Consider the following 22200-nt stretch of genomic DNA (forward strand, 5'->3'; position numbering starts at 1 on the left):
TTAGGGCCGCCTGCTGAGTGGCTCAGACGATTGTAGCGCTGGTCTTCTGACCCCAACTTGACAGGTTTGATCCTTGCTCATTCCGGTGGTATTTGAAGGTGCTTAAATACGACAGCCTCTTGTCCATAGACCTACTGGTACGGAAAAGAACTCCTGCGGGGGGAAATTCCGTCAAAAGTAGTTAGTGGGGAGTAAAGCCCAGTTTATTTATTATTATTATTATTATTATTATTATTATTATTATTATTATTATTATTATTATTATTATTTTGCACACTTTAGTGGTAATGATGTTGAAGCAATTGTACAGATTTTAGGACATCAAAGCATAATAAACCTTAATTTACACCACAATTTTACGTAGAATTCGAACCCATAAATTTCCGTACAATTTCAGCCGTGGCAATGACCACAGTCTTCTGCATGGTCTTGTAGATGTTGGTGTTGACATCCAACTTCTTCAGTCCTTCCACCAGAGTTTTAGGTATAGGAGCTGTACTCGAAAGGATAATTGGTACAATTACCGCCTCATCAGTCTTTGAATGTTTTCTGCCAGTGCCAGGGGTGTATACTTGTTGATTTTCTCAGTATACTTTTCATAGAGGTTCCCGGATTTCGGGACAGCTATGTCGATCAGAGCGGCATGTTTTATTCCCTTCTCTAACGGCACTATATCAGGTCTGTTGTGAATAGTCGTCTTATCCGTAATAATTGTTCGATCGCAGTACAGTTTAATCTTATCATTTTCGAGTACAGTTTGAGGGCTATATTAACATCGGCAAGTCTTCCGTCAACCAGTCTGTATTTAATGGCAAGCTATTATTATTATTATTATTATTATTATTATTATTATTATTATTATTATCATCATCATCTTTTAGGCGTAAATCGTTCGTGGTGGATGTTGACGGTTGGGGGAAAGGTCCACGCATGCTCTACGCAGTTCATGTTCAGGGTAAACGCTGCTGGCCAGGCTGATGCACGATGTGGGCTTGTACAGTACAGTCTCTGGTCATATTCATTTACCTCCTCTACTCATTCGTGGGACAATACATTTTACATAAGAGGAAAGCTATATGTTTTTTATTAAATGCTACTTGAAAATTCTCGGATGGTAACAGAAAAATAGCGAGCAAGCTGTTTTCTTTTTTGACTGTACACTGGTGACTAAGAAAGAAGAAATGTCTATAAATGTGTGAAATAGTTTCTAAAAACAAGCGAGAGCTAATTTTCGAATAGCATTCTTGCGTTATCGCACTTTCGCCCAGCGTTGCATGTAGCAGTGACTCAAAACAGAGATACGAGACGGCTAATTCAGCAGAAAATCTTGTTCTTTGCTTGCCACCATACCATTGTGAAGTGAATCATATCGAAATGGTATGGGCAGAAGTGTGGACGTGTATAAAAATGAACGTCTCATTCATAAAACAAGAAACGTCAAGTCTTAATTTCGGCTGCACACCACCACGTTCTGACAATACAAAATGGGTCCAACTACGTTGGACCAGACAAAGAAAATCGAAACTGATCTCTGGAAAACGACGAGTTTCAAGATGCCGAGGAACAGTTGTTGATACATTTGTCATATTCGTCATCATCATGGTTCTGATTCGGTTGAACCTGTACCATCCCGGAACACGACGAAATTTATGGAAGAATTAACACTAACTGAGCAAAGTTGACAGCCTAACAAGTATTAACTGTATTATCTTATTAATATTATATTAAATTATTATTAGTATTATTGTTATTATCATCATTATCACCTGCCCTTTTGCAGCTGACACTAGGTATGAACCATACTCTCCACTTCGTCCTGTCTCTCAACCAGCACTGCGAGATGTTCTTCAGAGTCCATCCATCGTAATCTTGGTCTCCGTCGTCCTTTTTTTTTCCCCTGTCATCTGTCTTTCCGGTGCTTGTCTTGGCAGTCATTCTTCAAACCATGTCAGTCTGTTCTGTTCCAGTTTGTCATTTAGTTTTTGCACATTTAGCTCTCTTCTTAGGTCAAGCCTTTCCAACTCGAGCACTTAGTGCCGGGACGCCCCAGCGCTGCACTCAGCAGCACCTTTCCCCTCCTTCCCCACCTACCCCGCGCAGTGGTCGGTGCATGTCTGCGTAAAAGACAATACATTCATTCTCATTCTCTCTCTGTGTGTGTCATTCTCAGTAGAATCTATTCGATAGAACAGATAGCGGAGCAGTTGGTTTCACCTTCGTTAAAAATGTCGTTTAATCCTTCATGGGTGGATTCCTATTTTGTTCTCAATACCGAAGGGAAAGCTCACTGTTTAATTTGTCATGTCATTTTAAGCGTAAAGTCTTCAACCGTGCGACGACACTACCACAATAAACATGTTTCCACCTATGATGACATTGTTGGCGCAGCAAGAACCAAACAAATTGCTAAGTTCTTCAGAGATACGTAATAACTTACTCATTAGGAATTGTTTTACATGCAGTTTAGGAGATTTGTTTTCGTTTTTGGTTTTGTATTATTAAGAACTGTTTAGAATTAGACTTAGATGTGCTGCTAAGAAAAAACATAGGTGGAGTTGGCGGCGCGGTTAGGGGCGCTCAGCTGTGAGCTTGCATCCGGGAGATAGTGGGTTCGAACCCCACTGTCGGCAGCGCTGAAGATGGTTTTCCATAGTTTCCCATTTTCAAACCAAGAAAATGCTGGGGCTGTTCCTTAATTAAGCCCACGGCCGCTTCCTTCCCATTCATAGCCTTTTCCTATCCCATCATCGCCATAAGACCTATTGCAGAAAGCAACCCACAAAGATAATTATTGTAATTTTTTGATCTCGCTGTCCCACAGATACTTGAACTCAATACTTTCGAAGGCGCAGTTCGAGCACGTTGTGGGCTATTGTTGCTCTGAAAATTGCAAAAAGCAGATGTTTTCAATTCTGAATTTAAATAAATGGAGAACTAGGACTTCTGTCTGATGCGGACTTAGAGGCTGTACATAGAATTTCTACTGCCAAATCGATTGTACCCATTATTGGTAAATTAGTTGCCGCAAATCGATGTCAGCAATCGACTTAAACGCGAAATGTACATTAAGGCAAACGCAAAGTAGTTACAGAATAAATTGTGTGTTTATGTGTTCACAGAACGTCATAAATAATATTGTTTTCATAAGCTGTGCGCTGACTTGACGACCTGTGGTTCTGCCTCTGTCACTTCCCCTCCTTCCCCCACCACCTCAACGGTGCTATAGCACAGCACCGGGGCTGCTGCCAGGGCCGTGGAAGCACCTCAGTTGGAATCGCTTGTCTTAGGTCTTCATTTCTCAATCTATCCCTCATTTTCTTCTGTACCATACTCATCAGGAATTTCATTTCGGTTTCCTGTACTCAACTCTCATCTCTCCGAGGTTTCTGCTGTATAGGCTATGCCATTATAGGTAAGTAATATCCCTTGTACAATACTTCTTTAGCCTTTATTAGTAGATCATTATTCCATCTTAATCTCCGTACTTGGTGGTAGAAGGCTCTCTCCAGTTGTATCTTCGTACTAACTTCTTTATCCAGTCTTCCATTTTGTCACTTCACTTGCCGAGTATTTGAAGTATTGTAGTATTTCCAGTTTGTCTCACAGCATCATTCGCACACTTCATTATAGCATAGAAGTCATTATTATTATTTAATATTAATTATAATGTGTGCATTTAAATCGCGCTCTGAAATTTGCCGTATCATACCTCAAAAATTGCACCGACGTTCGATCTTTAGGGCATGCAACAAAATAATTCGCTATGTCGGAAATGTCGAGGTTATGTCGCTTCGTGTGCCTGGTCTTGCACAATTTTGTAGGTCCAGTGCGCCCCACGTAGGTCGTACTGTCATTTAAAATCTTATGATCAGCTTTTTACATCATTATTCTTTATTGGCCTAGGCATCACTGAAGAGGCGTACTAGGTCATGTATGACAGCTGATGGCGGAGCTGTTGAGGATCCAACTAGCCTTGGGGCTGAAGACTATACATACATACATACATACATACATACATATATACATACATACATACATTCTTTATTGAATTTTCTGCTTATATTTGCAACGCTTGAGATTAGTGCTCAACGAAAACATAGGACCCTCTGTGTCTCCTTTTGTGTGGGATAAGATACGTCATTTCCAGATAAGATATGAGCAGACAGTTATGATGATGTACTGGATGTGTAATCTCCTTCTGTCTCTGACCTCTATAACCAGCTGGAAGTACAAGGTCGTGCCTGCACTGTGCTTGTTTTCAAAGGACTGTGAATTGCGCTAAAAACCACTGCGGATCAGTGGCGTATGCTGCGATCAAGACGTGCGCTACCACAAGACTTAGGTTACTCCTTTTCGATAGTTGGTTTAGTGAACGTCAAGCCGTAAGCGTTTTGAGCCACCTGAGTAGTCTGCTGTGTTGTCAATGTTGTTTCACAAGCCACTGCCAATACTCAGCACCTGATCAGTGGAAATTCCTGTTTAGCAAATTAAAGTCCGGCATAATGGCTAATGGGTAGAATGTTTGCCTTTGATCCGATGGCCCCGGTTCAATTCTCGGAATCAACCTCCTCGTACTCTTACTTCCCCTCGCTTGGGAACGGGGTGTTCTTGACGTCCTCGCCATTCATTTCATCCTCATCACGTCACCATCAAGCCTTTCCAGAGGCTATGCAATATTATTATTATTATTATTATTATTATTATTATTATTATTATTATTATTATTATTATTATGTATAATTTTACGACGTTATTAGGGGCCGTACCTGTCGTTCACCGGTTTATTAGCTTCCTCACTAGATCAGCGGTGGTGTCCGACCCACGATCACGGGTTCGATTCCAAACGATAAAAGAGAATAGTAGACCTGAAAGATTGAATTTCATTATAGCAGATCTACGTATAAAAAGAATATGATATTACTCCTATAAGAGCAGACGTTGCAGTGTCTTCGTAAAATGGTGTAGAAGTAGAGGGGAGTGAAATACCAGCACTCTGTTATCCATGTAATAAGGTGAGGAAGTATATGTGGTAAGAAACGCATCCCTGGTTACCAGTGGCGAACTGACGGAGCGAAGCCTTGCTCACTCATCCGATATCCAGCAGCAGCAAGCTGCAATGTCTTGCACTCAGAAATACGAGCGATGTTTTTTCTCATTGCTTTCAAGTTTTGTAAATGGAACGATGTGTCAGATGCTTTAATGTGCTTTAGGATTTCCATCGTTCTCATTTGAGGGTTGGGCTTCACCGATAGCCTTGGTAGCCCTCAGTATACGCCACTGCTGCTATGTTGAGTGCCCTTATAGAGCGTCTTTACAACAACTGAAAAGATGTACTTTGGTCGCTCGGCCCGGCGGCAAATTGTTTGAAATGCTAGAAATCACTAACTAAAGTAATTTTTAAATATTATTAACTTAAATGTCAAATCAAAATAATCATAAATATGTCTTTCGGTGAAATGTTTGTCCCGATGTTGCCTAGGAACCGTGGAGACTTTGATCGACGGCCATGAACGTACAGATCCATGGCGTGAGGTAGTGTTGCTAGGCAACTTCCCGTCACACATTTTGTTACATGACACAAATTTTCGGATAATCCCCCAGCTCTGACATTCTTGTCAAGATTATGAGAAATATTTTTGGAGTCTCATTTTTTTGGCAGTAGCGGTATATTGTTTCTGCGCTTAAGAATAAGATCACATAAAGTGAAGTAATATATTTTTCGTTGCTAATTTTGGTATCATTCTAACCCCATGCGAAGAGAATGTCACTGATATCCTTAATCCTGCAAGGACCAGGGGAGAAGTCTCCAAGGCAGATAGTGAAAATAGATTGCTTCTTGTAATGAGATATATAATCTTTGCAATGAATGTAATATATATGTATATATATGTAATATATATATATATATATCGTTATTTGAGTCATAACTCAACTGTCGTAATAAACTAAATAATTTGAAATTTTATTCTTGCCTTAAAATGGTAATCAAACCGGTATGGGCCAGCGAGGCCCTCCCTTGGTCTAAATGAAGACCAGTTTGTTTATAAATACCATTGATTTTCAAATCAACCTTGCACAAGTAGGTTATAATAATACATAAAAATTGTAACAACAATGGTAATTAAGTCAAGACTGACAACAGCTATATTATTGAAGCAACGTGACTTGTTATTGTTAGATTAGCAGTTAGTGCGTGCTTGTATTGGTCTGTTGACGAAGATGTCTAGCCTCCATAACCTCTGAATGGTGTACGGTACCGTATGTCTTCTATGTTTAAAGTATCGTGAAGATCATCAACGTTATCGTCATTCTTTCAACGTGTGTTCAATGTTAAATGGATAAGTCGAATATTTTACAACGATTATATTACTGTCGACAATAAATACCACGAAAATAAACTGCTCACTCGTTTCTTTTTTTCCGCTACACGCTGCTATACAGCGCTTATACTAGGGTCCTGGACTGTATAAGCAATTCAGTGAATAACTATAACAGATGTATACACAGGAGGCTTATACACGGTTTATTAGTAACGAATTTCGCGTAAACGGTGTATAAACCTTGTATAAAAGTTATACACCGTTTATTAGTAAGACGGGTATTGTTTAAGTGATGTATAAGCTGTGAGTCAACACGAGTCGAAATAAATTTGGTCTTGAAGAAATAAACAAAGTTCGAAGAGGACGACGATGTGGAGCGAAATATTTTTGATTCTTCAGACGAAGAAATTCATGTCAGATTTGCGTTTCTGACTAATATTTGGGTGAATTTAATTTTAGGGTCAAATGATGTTAATGATAAAAATGATCATCATAACGAGAGACATTCCTTGTGAAATAACTGTGCGGCAGAAGCAGTAAAACTGCAATCTGCTTAATATATTGGCCCAAAAATAACGCTGACCGACAAGAAAGATATTCGTGAGTGATTTGTCTTGTGACCAATATCTGGGCAAATTGAATTTCAGTTTAATATTTTATACTGAAGTTTTCCTTACAAATTATTCATTAAATTCTGTTAGATAATTTATATCAATAGAATCCAGGTTTATTACGTACCAGTATTGTTTTAGAATGGTCCTCAGAACCCCCCCCCCCCGCCCTTTCCAGTCTTCCGTGAAACAAATCAACTTTCGTCCTTTTCGAATTACGGCAGCCGTTCTGTGAAGTAATTGCAATTTTGCTGATTACTTGAAAAAGTAATTTGTTAACTGATTTCTTAGGTAAATTAACTGCAATTCAGCCAAATCTGTACTCTTGCCATCACTATCGTAGGCGCACTGTGTGCGTGATTGGCGCACATTGTCGCTCCTTACATGGTCTAATCGAGTTGAGCAGCATCTTAATTTCTGTTTGCTGCTTAATAATGCTAATGAAGTAGATGAATATTGTTACTTAGGTAGGGAAATAACTAATGATAGCAAAAATAAGGACGACATAAAATGCAGACTAGCACAAGCAAAGAAGGCCTTTCTTAAAATAAATTTGCTCACCTCGAACGTTGATATAGGAATTAGAAAGATGTTTTTGAAGACTTTCGTCTGGAGCGTGGCAGTGTATGGAGGTGAAACATGGACGATAACTAGCTGAGAAAGAAAGAGAATAGAAGTTTTTGTTACCGAAGAATGCTTAAGATGAGATGGATAGATCGAATCACGAACGAAGAGGTACCTGAACAGAATTGGTGAGAGGAGATCAATTTGGCTAAATGTGACCAGAAAAAGAGATAGAATGATAGTTTATGCAGTTGTTTCTTGAGGGAAGTGTAGGAGGTAAGAATGGTAGGGGTAGACCAAGGTATGAATATGACATGCAGATGTAGCAGTTACATAGAAATGAAAAGGTTAGCACAGGATAGGGTTGCATGGACGCTGCATCAAACCAGTCTGTGGACTGATGACGCAAATAATAATAATAATAATAATAATAATAATAATAATAATAATAATTACAACGTTACTCTGCTCATACCTTTAAGTTTTGACTCGAGAACTTACACAATGCCATTCGTCTTTGAGAGACTGCACGTGCCATTAATAAATTGGAGCTATCTGCGGTGCGTATCTGTAGGTCACCGATATTGATTTCCCTGCACAGTAGGAGGTGTGAATGGCCTGCGGGAGTGATTACTGAGATCACGGTCCCCCTTCTGCACTGCTTGCACTTCGCAGGGGGCTTTGAGTGTTCTGTGTTGTGTCGTCTCGTCTGCGCGTATCGATTGTGCGGGCAGGCGAGGAGCGACTTTGATTATCGTGTGTGCGCGCGCGCTATATTTCAAGTTTAGAAAGATTTCATCTTGAAAGCAAGCGCCTGCATTTCATTCCATGTGTGTTACACGAGATTCTAATGACTTTCAACCCCCTGCGGGTTGGAGCGTTATCTCCTCTTTGTGTTGTAGACTATGTTGAAGGCTGATTGAATCCTCAACTGCTCCGCCTGCAGCTGTCATACGAGGGTTAAAAATAAAGTAATGGGAGTATTGAGAATGCGCAATATTTAATGAACTAACAAGTTCAAGTCACCTTTTGCCAAATGTCGGGAAGCCGTTGGGGACCGTTGGCAAGGCGATCTCTGTTGATAGCGAAGGAGCGGCCTGCTGCGCGGAGTACAGATGCCATGTCAGGAAATCGGCGGCCTCGGAGGGGAAACAGGTCCAAGACTTCCCAATGCCACCGTTGCAATAAGAGCTTGACGCTGTATGCGACACGGCAACATGCGGATAGGGCGATCGTCTCGCAGTAATTGTGCTGCATAGCCGGACTGTTGACACCCTGGTAGTCGTATGCCACAATCAGCATAAGCTTCACCCGACAGGATTCCTGTCGAACCTGGGCGACGCCATTCATTCGATTGACGATTTAATTCAGGCTCGTAGGCTCGTGCCCACGTTTCATCAATGGCGACAATGCGCTGGAGAAATGTCTCTCCGTCTGTCCTGGTGGATGGCGGTGAGTTGTTGTGGAACCCAGCGGGACGCAGTTTGCTTCATATTAAGACATTTCGTCAGTTTATGAGTGGGACTAGTCTACGGAAACGAGACCACTCACGATGTCAATCTCATCTTGAGGAATGGGCGGCCGACCTGTGCACGCCTTCAACCGTCCTGTACGGTAATGGATTTTCGTAACCCTCCATAACATTATGATGGAATTTCGTCCCGGGAAACCTCGATTTTAATCCACGAACGCCACGAACCTAAGTAGGGGGAGAGGTGATACTCCCACGTGGCGCGTCCCAGGTGGCGGATAGGGGGTCCTAACCGGCTTGCCGGCGGACTTGAGAGAAATAAAATACCTCTCGCGGACCAAACACACAACCCCTGTGGGTGGGGGACGCAGACGGAGAATACACCCACGGTATCCCCTGCCTGTCGTAAGAGGCGACCAAGGGATGATTGGATTAGAACCATGAAACTACTTGTGATTAGTACCACCACGCGGGGAACACCATGGGTCGCTATTACTTGCGCGTAGTACCATTATGTTAGGTACCAAATAGGTTTATGATTAGTAGCAATCAGGAGCACCGTGCGGTCAGGCTTTTACGGTACCTGTGATTAGTAGCACTATATGAGCGACACCAGGGTTCTGGCTTGCCTATGATTAGTACCCACTGTATAAGGAACACCACGGAATAGTACGAGTCCCTGTGGTTAGTGCACTATGTGATGAAAACCATAGGTTTGCGTTGCCTGTAAATTGCGCCGCTATGTGTGAAACACCATAGGCCTGTATTACATGTGCGAATTTCATTACCTGTGAGTAGTACCATAATGTGTGGAATACTGCGAGTCTACGATACTTTGGATTAGTACCGCATCATGTCAAGTACCATGGTTCTACTTTCCAAGCGATAATACCATTATGAGAGGCCGAAGACCTATATTTTGGACCCCTTTAGCTTGCAAGCATCATTGATTCAGTATTGAGCTATAGAAGCAGTCCCTTGGGCAGTATTACTATTGTTTTCCGTCAGTTTCTGAGACTGAGGCATTGCGGGTCGGCTCCACTGATTGTTTTTACTTCATATCCATCCGTTCATTTTTCGTCCTCGCGCTTTGAATTCTGGCCAGTGGAGGTTTCTGGATTTTTATTTTGTCATTGCATTTCGTCTCATGACCTAGATGTTAGGCCCCTTAAAACAACAAGCATCATCATCATCAATCCACGAACGCACATCATCTCTTGAAAGCATGCTTTAGAGCGGTGAAATCTACACTCCTCCCTTCAACGCCACACAGCAAGAACACTCCGAAGTGGATGCCCGTCAGATGCAGACTACAGCGCCACCTGCCCCATCTCCTGCGAGTTTCTGGACTACTTTACTTACAGCCCTCGTACATAGGCTGAGTCACTGAATAGGCATTCGAGGTAAACGAGGAGTCGGGTAGTTTCCCGTTGCTTTCATTACGGAGCCGGAAGTTATTACGTTTGTATGGCGAGCCCACTGAAATGCATGCTCCAACTGACACTATCAGCTACGTTTTCACACCAGCTCATTATGACATGCCATTACTAGCTTCGCTCATGGCTTCAGATTGTCTGCTGTAAACATTTGGTCTCTCTGTCCTATTTTTTTTTTCAGCTGGGGTACATCGCACCGACACAGATAGATCTTATGGCGACGATGGGATAGGAAAAGGCTAGGAGTGGGAACGAAGCGACCGTCGCCTTGATTAAGGTACAGCCCCAGGATTTGCCTGGTCCGAAAATGTGACACCACTGAAAACTATCTTCAGGGCTGCCGACAGTTGGGTTCGAACCTGCTATCTCCCGCACACAAGCTCACAACTGCGCGACCCTAATGCACGACCAACTCGATCAGTCCCTCTCTGTCCTTAGAGGCGTGTAAAATGGGTAATATCCCGTAACCACCTCTTGTTCTCTTCGTGGTGGTGGTCGTACTAACTTTTTTTTTTTTTTTTTTTTTTTTTTTGCTAGGGGCTTTACGTCGCACCGACACAGATAGGTCTTATGGCGACGATGGGATAGGAAAGGCCTAGGAGTTGGAAGGAAGCGGCCGTGGCCTTAATTAAGGTACAGCCTCAGCATTTGCCTGGTGTGAAAATGGGAAACCACGGAAAACTATCTTCAGGGCTGCCGATAGTGGGATTCGAACCTACTATCTCCCGGATGCAAGCTCACAGCCGCGCGCCTCTACGCGCACGGCCAACTCGCCCGGTAACTATTTTTAAGACGAAGTATAATTGGACAGCCATCCTCTGTTAATGTAATCAGAGAGAAATAATCGAAGGGGCGCGACACTTAGAAAAATGACGGTATCGGCCAGAGAAAGACAATGGCCACGAAGGACATAAACCTAATACCGTCGAGGTCGGGAAAGAACAACAGTTGACCCAGAGAGGTTGATGTCTGAAGTAGTTGGAAATATGTCCATCCCCGACTTATCTCGCCTCCCACGTCGAACTCAAAGCAGGAAGTACATTTGGAAGAGCCACCAGATATAGATTACAAGGACAATATAATGACATTCATGGAATGTTTGAGCTGTTTAGGGGAAAATGAGTTCTTTCAGTGAAGTGAATGGATCATCTTCATCGTTCTGACGTATGCAACGAAATTACCTTAATCTGTAAGCACTAATGAGTTAGAGGAGTGACATGTAATAGATTTTGATGATGGATGCTTTTTTGTAGGATTTTTGTGTGCTGGAGGTAAGAATAAGGCGAGGTGGAAGTTGGCATTCTTAGTTCTTTCGCGGTAAAATGCCTCTCATTCAGCGAGATGAGATTGCCAATATGAATTAGGACCTGCTGACGTTTTTGATTATAGAGAACATCTATAGCTCATTCCACGTTAAGAAAACAGTATTGTTCTAATGGACCTGAACACGCCCCCTCTGAGATACCCATAATTCCTCGTGATTAAAGGATATTATAGTGTACTTTGTAATATATTATGAAAGACAAATAAAAAGGATGAGGCATTTTTGCCCGTAAGTTATTAAAATAACTACATAACATTTTCTTTTTCATAAATACTGTAATATATTCGTAGGGGGGAAGCAGCCATCACTTCGTTGCCTTCCTTCATTTTCCTTCTGGTACAAACCTCGTGTAGTCCCTCTGTGAACCGCCGGCATCTCACTTCTGTAGTGAACTCATCTAAAGTGTTTATTTGTTGCGTGCGCGTGCTTTTAGGCTTTAAATCAGTGAGTACTTGCCTTGTGTTGAGTGACAGTTGGTTGTCTATTGCATAGTATTTGTGTGTGTACTGTACAGAAGTATAAAGGAAAAATACCGTGTGTTTTATTTGCGCTTGATTTTGTTATTTAGCTGTGCTTTCTTAAACGTATAATTTTATTACTTTTTTTACACCGGGCGAGTTGGCCGCACGGTTAGGGACGCGCAGCTGTGAGGTTGCATTCGGGAGATAGTGGGTTCGAGTCCCTCTGTCGGCAGCCTTGAAGATTATTTTCCGTGGTTTCCCATTTTCACACCAAGCGACCGTTGGCCACGACACCTTCCTTCCCAATCCTAGCCCTTTCGTATGCCATCGGCGCCGTAAGACCTATCTGCGTCGGCGCGACGTAAAACCAGTTGTAAGATATATACTGTATATTGATTGAAGTTTTTTTATTTGTTTCTACGTTCGTTGTTTTTATTAAAACTATTTTAATTTTTTTTGCATCACATCACAACCGAATTGGATATACATTTGAGGGTGCAATAAATGTATATTGATTCCTGCCTTTTTCTTTAACATACACTAATAATGTGTTTGTTTTCTTTGTTTTCAGGTGAGTAGCTGTCTCTCTTCGCTGTTGAATTTGTTTTAAGGTAGGAAAGGTTTCTGTTTACGCTAGGGCCTCTCAGAGTGCATGCAGCGGTGCACTGCGCGGCGCAAGGTGCAAAAGACGACTTCGCTACTTTGATCACAGTGCAGACCCCCCCCCCCCGCCTCTAATTTGAGCAATCGCGCTGTCTCTCTCTCTCTCTCCCTATGCTCTGCAGCGCTCCACCATCCGAGCTTAGCCGAATCGACCCGAGACAAAACGCTGGTACGAGCCGCTTTATTTATTTATTTATTTATTTATTTTTTTGCTATTTTGCTTTACGTCGCACTGACACAGATAGGTCTTATGGCGACGATGGGATAGGAAAGGCCTAGGAGTTGGAAGGAAGCGGCCGTGGCCTTAATTATGGTACAGCCCCGGCATTTGCCTGGTGTGAAAATGGGAAACCACGGAAAACCATCTTCAAGGCTGCCGACAGTGGGACTCGAACCGATCTCCCGATTACTGGATACTGGCCGAACTTAAGCGTCTGTGGCTGAGTTTAAATGAATTTTGTCGGGTAAACACCAAATGTGTCCCATAGGTATTTTACATGCCGACATCGGGGTACGACATGGAGTGTCGAATGGACAATTTTTCGGGCTTCAAAAAAAACCAGAGTTCTAGGGCTTCAGGCAAGCAATTCAATGTTGAATACATCCTAGGAATATTAGCTACGATTTTTAGGGAAATAAAATATAATGAAGTTGAAAATATGTTATTTATTTATTCTTAAAAATTACAATCCTTTTCTTAATTATCGTTATCCTGTCGAATAGATTAACAGTTTGCCTTTTTCTAGCACTACGGGTGCTAATGTGAGTCAATACAGAGTTTCACTTAAGCCCTTATAACTACATTCGGTGTGGACTTTTTCAAAAAATCAAAAACGCCTGAGGATATTGAACCAAGGAACACGTTACAGAAAGAATTAGTAAATAACTTAATTTGGCTAGGATTTGGATTAAAAAAAGGAAACTAGTAAAGGAACAAGCGACATTGCATTCAGGCCGGAAGTGATTTTCGAAATGTATTTTTTTAGTTTGATAGAGCTGTCCCAAGACTCACAATTTGAAGCCTTTCCGGGCCCTTTAGCCCTTCAACTTTCGGCACAATTGGGGAAATGCTTAATTTTACGTTTTTCTACTTCGTCTGATAAGACATTTTTTCAACATTAATATTAGACTACCTGTGCCGGGTTTGAACCCGGTATCTTGCGATCCGGAAGCAGACACTCTACCCCTGATCCACGGACGGAATTGGGATACTGCTAATACATAATAATTGGGATCACCAGAACTTCTTGTCTGTTGGTCAAAGGAAATGAAAGATTTAACTCGTGTGTTTGCTAGGGCCTGTGTTTTTAGAAGTACATTTTGTCAGTATCCAGGAATGAGTTAAGGAGTTCGGAATCTACGACCTTTCCACCTCAATCCTAATTGGGTAATACATGGATTTTGCGACTGTTAATTGCCGTGGCCTTCTTAAATGATAGGATTGCATAGCGTGACATGACGTAGGCCGAACAATGCTTGATGTGCTGTTACATTCCAGGTGGCCGAGGTAGCTTTGCCCCACTTCCGTGTTCCTTGTCAGTTGCGTTGGTGTCGGCGGCGAGAGGCATTGCTCTCGGGTGTGTGCGTGTGTATGTTTCTCCTTGTGACCTTGCCATCAGATGGATTACTCTTGACCAAGACATGATGTCATTCGCTCTGGTATGTACGCAGTCTTATCTCAGTAAATACTTTCATTTTGATCTCTTTAAAGGGAGTTGGAGTTGACTAATGTATGTACCTCTGCCTGTGGGACAACGTAGAAGCAACAGATGGGACTGATTAAATTATTACATTTGATAAATATTTGTCTTATTCTGCATTATTACATTTGATCAAACTGTCTTATTCTGCTTTACTAAAAATACATATTGACCAGAATTTTTTTGTTTTTGTTTTTTTGCAACTTGATCACAAATACATTATGAGAAAAACACGGCATGGAAACTACAGCACAACTCTAGGCGCTTATTTAGGTTTAAAACGAGGCTTTTCTTCATTATTCGCCGACCGAGTTGGTCGTACGTACGGTTAGGGGCACGCACCTGTGAGCTTGCGTTTGGGATGTAGTGAGTTCGAATCCCATCGTCGGCAGCCCCGAAGAGGGTGTTCTATGGTTTCCCTTTTTCACACCTTAGTTAAGCCCACGGTCGCCATCATCCCGAATGCAATCTCGTAAGTACGCGACCCTAACCGCATGGTCAACTTGCTCGGTAGGTAACTTTGTACTTCCGGAAAGTTTTCCCGTACTTTTCAATACTTTGCACATCTTTCTGGTTCACGCCATTTCCTCTTGTATAGTTTATACAGGTTTATAATGTTTGTGAATATCTGTTGAGAATAGTGTGATTCGGCGCCCAGGAAAGAATATTCTCTGAATACCTCGTAAGGTTGAGGCGTTGGGCTTTGACCCCAACGTGGCAGGTTCGATCCTGGCTCAGTCCGGTGGTATTTGAAAGTGCTCAAATACGTCAGCCTCGTGCCGGGAGATTTACTGGCACGTAAAAGAACTCACGCGGTGCAAATTTGCGGCACCTCGGCGTCTCCGAAAACCGTCAAAGTAGTTAATATCACACAAAACCAATAACGTTCTTATAATCTTGTATCTTAAGCTCATTCTTGGATTCGAGTTTCCTCTCTCCTCTTAACAAGCAAAATTCCTTGTTCATTTACATAGTTCTCCCTTCAGAGTGTTTGTAGTGTCGCTCGCGGCATTGTCAAACCACGTCTGGAATCTCTAGAGGCTTTTCCCCCAGTATTCGTTGGAACATATCCACTTACGCACTGAACTAAAACTCTACAATGTGTAAAGCATAATATTACTCTTTGAAAACAAATCATTTTCATCATATTGTAACAAAACCAGGGAATCAGCTGATGTGACATTTTAGCGAATTTACCGTCGTGAATACGGTCGAGTTCAACAATGACAATCCACAGTAAACTAACGAAAGTTCACATTCGCTTCTTCTGCACAGTCAAAAACACCCAGTAGGCCTACTGTGCATACTTCCGTGAATTGCCGATTCGCTAGTTTGTCAGAAAAGCAATTTTCCTTTTGCGGAAATCAAACGATCATAAATGTGTCTTCCGGTCATGAACGGCAACCAGCCATAAGACACAGCCTGCACGGTTGCTATGGTTACACTTCCATCACATATTCTGTCGCGCCACGATACACAGATTTTCGGATCTCCCCCAGACATGTCAAAACGGACTCCACGGGGAAATAAACGTGTGTATTCCATCCGGTGTGAAGGAGAAAGTTCTGTTATTTTCCACGAAAGATGAGTAGACTATTTCCTGCGTTATTGTTCTGACATGTCTGTCTGGGAAAAGCCCCGCTACCCACTTCCGTGAAGGAGTTAGCGCACAGTCTCCTGAGAGTCGATAGCTGCTATCGATTGGTAAAAGTTTGAGATGACTATTCCCGGCCGTGACGTGAGAGTGAAAGGCCGGCCAGTGCCGTTGTCAAGGATACCGCAGGAACACTCGGCCAGTATCCCCTGTTCTCTTACATTGACTGCACAACCACTTGCCTTCGAATACTTTCCCGCTCCTCTCGTGAAGCGAACCTTTACCAACTTGAAAAGGTGCAGAAAGAAATTGCTTGAATCTTTCTATAGAGTGGACCAAAAGTCACGTTGCATGATGCAAAGTGAAAGTCTTCCAGTTGCGTAAGACGTTTGCTAGTGTGGTGGGAGTGATTTTTGAAATATCGTCGGTGATCTTTGTTGTCATGGGTGACTGGCGATCTATTTGGATGTCGCCGGTACAATTCCGTTCAGCTACTCCTTCGCCTCTCATTAACACGTCAGAAATGAAGAGTGTCGGGAGTGTTCGAGGATAAGTTTGGCTTACCAGGTACAGGTCTTTTGAATCTACACCCGGAGGCGACCTGCGGGTCGTGATGAGGACGAAATGATTATGAAGGCGACACATACACCCAGCCCGCGTGTCAGCGGAATTAACCAATCATGGTTAAAATTCCCGACCCTGCCGGAGATCGAACCCGGGACCGCTGTCACCAAAGGTCAACGCGCTAACCATTTAACCATGGAGCCAGACAATGTCAGAAATGTGGGAACAAAAGAAAATGCTGAGATTTACCGAGCTAACCTGACTTTTGGCCTATTCTGTATTTTCAAAGAACATCTCTCTAACCACAAATGATTCCGCACAGTGAGATTCTTCTAAATACAGAAACACGAAGAGAGAAAGTTGGAATGAAGTTAATAGCCGGGCTGAGTGGCTCAGGCGGTTGAGGCGCTGGCCTTCTGACCCCAACTTGGCAGGTTCGATCCTGGCTCAGTCCGCTGGTATTTGAAGGTGCTCAAATACGTCACCCTCGTGTCTGTAGATTTACTGGTACTCATAAGAACTCCTGCGGGACGAAATTCCGGCATCTCACCGTCTTCGAAAACTCTCAAGTGGGACTAAAACAATGCAGTATAATAACAATAAATTCACAGATTAATAAGTTTGTTCGTTTCCTTCCTGAATTTTCATGTGCCGTAGTGAAGATCACCGCAGGAGCCGTCCACGGTGTGATTAACCCCTTGGACGATGTGAAGCGTGAGTTGAAGCCCTTTCCACATAGTGCAGTCCTAACAGTGCTCAGTAATGTTGTGGAGTATCTTAGTGCAGCTAACGACAGAATTAATTAAACTGAATAATTTGCATGATATATTTGAATAATCTGTTTTATTTTATTGAGAAATTTTATTAATGTCGAACGATATTAACTTAATAAGCCGTTAAACATAATTAGACATTAGACAGTCATAACAATAGTCCAAAGTGACTGCTCACTACATTATAATAGACATGTAGAGGGTTATACACTTAAGATTTTTCAGCTTAATAAATTATAATCCATAGAAGGTATCGATGTTCTGTTTTCGTATTCTTGAATGGTATAAAGGGCCTCGTAAAAGGTTGTGCTTCGTTTTTGCGCGGGATCGTTTATAATCGGGATATCGACACCGACTCTGCCCTTAGCAGAAATGTTGAAATCGTTACGAATTCAGACATACAATTAGTTCGTACATCGACCGGGCGAAGTGACTGCGCTGTGGGTTGGAGCCGAACTCCCACCGTTGGCTGGCCTGAGAAAGGTTTTCCGTCATTTCCCATTTTCACTTCCAGGCAAATGCCGGGTCAGTTCCTATTCATAGGCCGCAGCCGATTCTTTCCACCTGCTTACCCAATTTCCAGTTGCTATTTATTTCCTATTCAATAGGTCCTCAACTAAGTTTGGACGTCAGGAAGGGCATCCGGCCGTAAAAACTTGCCATATAAATTGATTTCACCTCATCCCTGGCCCCGTATAAAGAAACGGGAGTAAGGGGCATGCATACAATACGTCGGACAGTTGCTTCTAGAAATGTCAGTACAACTTGCAGTGGCGGCGATAACGACCGCGCGGGGCGGGGGCATGACTGTTTCTTATTTCAGTACGTGAAGAGTGATTTTACATATGATAAAGCTAAAGCACTCAACACAGTGTCATTTGTATTACAGAGGGTTATTCCAAACTTGGCCGTCGTAGTGCAGAGCTTGTTTCGTCAGTAGGAGTACGGTAGTTATTTATGAAAGAATGAGGGTTTCGCAACCTGTCGCAATAATAACCATCCCTTGCTGCCACTCACAACAATCAGCAAGGTTGCTGAAGTAATTAACCAGTTCTGAGAACCCAGCACTCACCGAAGATGCGAAAAAAACATCCTTATCAGAATTCTAAATGCTGAAGTTTCGAGCCTGTTTATAAATCTCGGCAGTCAGTGTAGGTTAATGATGGATGGATGGATGGTTGAGTTGTAAATTATTTCGTCCTAGGAACGACATTATTTCTTAATATTGTGACGGTCAGCGTGTTTTGGTTAATATAATTGCAATATGCATTGTGTGTGTGTGTGTGTGTGTGTGTGTGTGTGTGTGTGTGTGTGTGTGTGTGTGTGTGTGTGTTCGTACCATATAAGTGTATTATTTTAATTCTTTCGGATTTGAAAACTGAATGATGTCGTTATGATTGTTATTATTATCATCGTTGCGTCGTTGTTGTAATAACATACAACTCTGTACTACGAAACAAACTTGTACCTTTCCTTATCAGAAACGAGGAGCCATTTTCAATTATTGCGGGGGCCCCGAGCTTCTTAGCGCCGCAACTGACAACTTGAGATTTTGGTAGCTCACAGCGGGCACTGACCTTGTATCAGAACGTTCGTTCGCGCAATGTCTTGTTGATACGCAAGCTGCTTCCTTGTTGTAAACCCAGCCACACAAGTGGTAATGTGTGTATGTACAGTACAAGGTAGTCAGTGCTCGATATAATTACCATTCAAGGGCCAAAACTTACGGGAACCAAATCGAGTTCCGGAAGTTCAGTGCCCTACCCAGGACACAGTGAAGCAAAAGCCTCTTTGCTGGCCATCCAGGAAATTCCTCGTAATCGTATTCGTAAACTGAGTTTGTAGAAGCACATGGTCTCGCGTCACCAGCTTTACTTTACATAGAAGTGCATTCAAACTGGTCAGTCTGCTCGAGACCTGGATATGCCCATATGAGACGGGACCTGGTGTTGGTTGCTTACCGAGCGTTGAAGTCTCCAGCTCAGCGACATTGTTGATTTCATCCGGCCGTAAGAATATGCCATACGATTTCATCTCACCTTATCCCAGACCCTGTATCAGGAAACCGAAACAGACAGAGCCCTGATTTACACTGCTCTTTCGTAATCTCTGCTGCTAGATCATATAATCCCCTCCCTGCCAACATTAGGAACGCAACTTCTCTTAATAAATTCCAGAGGTACTTGTTGTATTCGTCAACTGACTTGTGCGGTGGCCATTGTTATGAATGAGTGAGTGTGATTTGAATGGTCAATTGTTGTAGTTAGATTATAATTACGTATAAAGGTTAGATTCTTGTGCTTGTACCGAGCTCGATACCTGCAGTCACTTACGTATGGCCAGGAATATAGCGGGTTCGAACCGCTCTGTCTGCAGCCCTGAAGATTGTTTTCCGTGGTTTCCCATTTCCATACCAGGAAAATGCTGGGACTGTACCGTAATTGAGACCACGGTCGCTTCCTTGCCACTCCCAGGGCTTTCCTGTCCCATTGTCGCCATAAGACCTATCTGTGTCGGCGCGACGTAAAGCAGCTTGTAAAAAAAAATCTGATGCCTGTTGTTTAAAGGGGCCTAACATCTAGGTTATCCGCCCCATATAAATATATATTAGGGTTAGTTTCATAGTTGTCCGACTCGTTGGCTGCATGGCTAGCGTACTGGCCTTCGGTTCAGAGGGTCCCGGGTTCAATTCCCGGCCGGGTCTGGGATTTGAACCTTCATTGGTTATTCCAGTGGCCCGGGGGCTGGGTGTTTGTACCGTCCCCAACATTCCTGCAACTCACACACCACACATAACACTATCCTCCACCACAATAACACGCAGTTACCTACACATGGCAGATGCCGCCCACCCTTATCGGAGGGTCTGCCTTACAAGGGCTGCACTCGGCTAGAAATAGCCACACGAAATTATTATTATTATTATTATTATTATTATTATTATTATTATTATTATTATTATAGTTTCATAGTTAATGTTCTTCTGACTATTATTTTATATTATTCTTCTTTCTTCTAGTTTGGCCTACTTTGGACCACAGTAAACAACTGACTTGCTGGTTAGTCCTTTTTTCTTCTTCCAGAACTTATTCATTCATTTCACTGTGGTTCCTCTTCATCTTCTCTGACCAAATGTTCTTGGACTTTTCATTTTGTTTTTCCTGGAACCCCTTGAATTTATCAATTTTAGCTCGAAACATGTCGCTGTTAAAGATTTCATTTGGATTGATGCCAACTTCCTCCATCTCTTTTCTTGTTTCTTCTACCCATTTAGTAGTTGCTTTTAATTTGATGATGTAGGTAAAGATTTTCTTTCTTCGTCGACTCTCGTTCATTCTTGTGAAGTGGCCATGAAACTTCAGTTTTCCCTTACGTACGGTGCCTGTGATCTTGTCTGTCTGTCTGTCTGTCTGTCTGTCTGTCTGTCTGTCTGTCTGTCTGTCTGTCTGTCTGTCTGTATCTTCATTTCTGCTCTTTTTTTTGGGTAGAGGTTCAGTGTTTCAGTGTAAGAAAGGGCCCAGGAAGGACGAAGTGTGTCCAGTCCTTGTCCCGTTTCTCTACCGGGTCGGGTATGAAGTGAGATGAATCATCGTAGGGAGTTTTTACGGCCGGATGCCCTTCCTGACGTCAACCTCATCAGATGCGTTAATGACATTAAATGACTGGCGTGATATATGATTGTAGGACGCGGATAGGGCGAAACCCGGTGCTGGCACGTAGCCTACTCCTGCCGAATAGCACCATAGGGTCTGCTCAAGGTTTTACGTCGCCATCCGACGGACGAATCACAATCAACAGCGTCATATGCACTCACTTCATATGAGCACTGCGGAAAGGTTTGGAATTGTAATCCAGGCTTTTGGCACGCAATCTAGTGATTAGAAAGTGTATACCACCACCTCTCCTACCCTGCCGGCCGACATTCTGATGGTGCAAATATATTCGACCAACGGGACTCGAACCGGCTAAGTAGGTGTCAGGCCCTAGTATTAAAACCAATAGGACTTCTTGTGCACCGTTACTACAGGTTAATTCATGCTGTTGTCACAGCGGGTTAAGTGTACATAGACATCCCAGCGCCGCCCCTGATTGTACAGCAAACTGATTGAAAATGAATGAAAACCTACAACCTGTTTTCCAGTCATTGACCGGGTCAGGGATGGAATGATTGAACCCCCATCTTGTAGCGAGGATAGGAATTGTGCCGGCTGCCCAGGCCTGTCGCATTCCTCTGGGGCAATGATTAATGACTGACAGATGAAATGAAATTATAGTGGAGAGTGTTACTGGAATGAAAGATGAGAGGGAAAACCTAAGTGCCCGGAGAAAAACCTGTCACGCCTCAGCTTTGTCCAGCACAAATCTCACATGGAGTAACCGGGATTTGAACCACAGAATCCAGCGGTGAGAGGACGACATGCTGCCATCTGAGCCACGGAGGCTGTACAGCAAACTTGTTTCTACTATTCGTTGAACTGGTCCTGCCTGAACAGAGTTTTGTTGACACAACTAGCTGGTTCCGTGGCGAGTTGTGTGGGAGGGTCGTCAGCTGCCTAATATGGCGCCTGCAGTCTCTCACTCACCGTATGGCGGCAGGTGCTCGCGAGGTCAGAACCATGAATGAAGTACTTTCTTCAATCACCTGTTTTTATCGCGGTCAGGTGGAGAACGGAATGACAGTACAATCTGCTTGTTGGAAACTACACAGTTTTATTCGTT

The 22200-nt window shown here is 42.8% G+C and overlaps 1 protein-coding gene across 5 annotated transcripts in view; it reads left to right on the top strand.

Moving 5' to 3' along the window:
* Positions 1-22200, top strand: part of Evi5 (ecotropic viral integration site 5) — a 508284-nt gene that overhangs the window by 41022 nt on the left and 445062 nt on the right. The window contains exon 1 of one of the 5 annotated variants that reach the window (XM_067156471.2): positions 14401-14509. The exons of the other annotated variants lie outside the window; for them this stretch is intronic. The gene's annotated coding sequence lies outside the window, so the exon portion shown is untranslated. Of the gene's footprint in view, positions 1-14400; positions 14510-22200 lie in introns of those variants that run through there. 5 annotated transcript variants of the gene reach the window in all.

This window comes from Anabrus simplex, chromosome 12 (genome assembly GCF_040414725.1).
Source record: "Anabrus simplex isolate iqAnaSimp1 chromosome 12, ASM4041472v1, whole genome shotgun sequence".
NCBI lineage: Eukaryota > Metazoa > Arthropoda > Insecta > Orthoptera > Tettigoniidae > Anabrus > Anabrus simplex.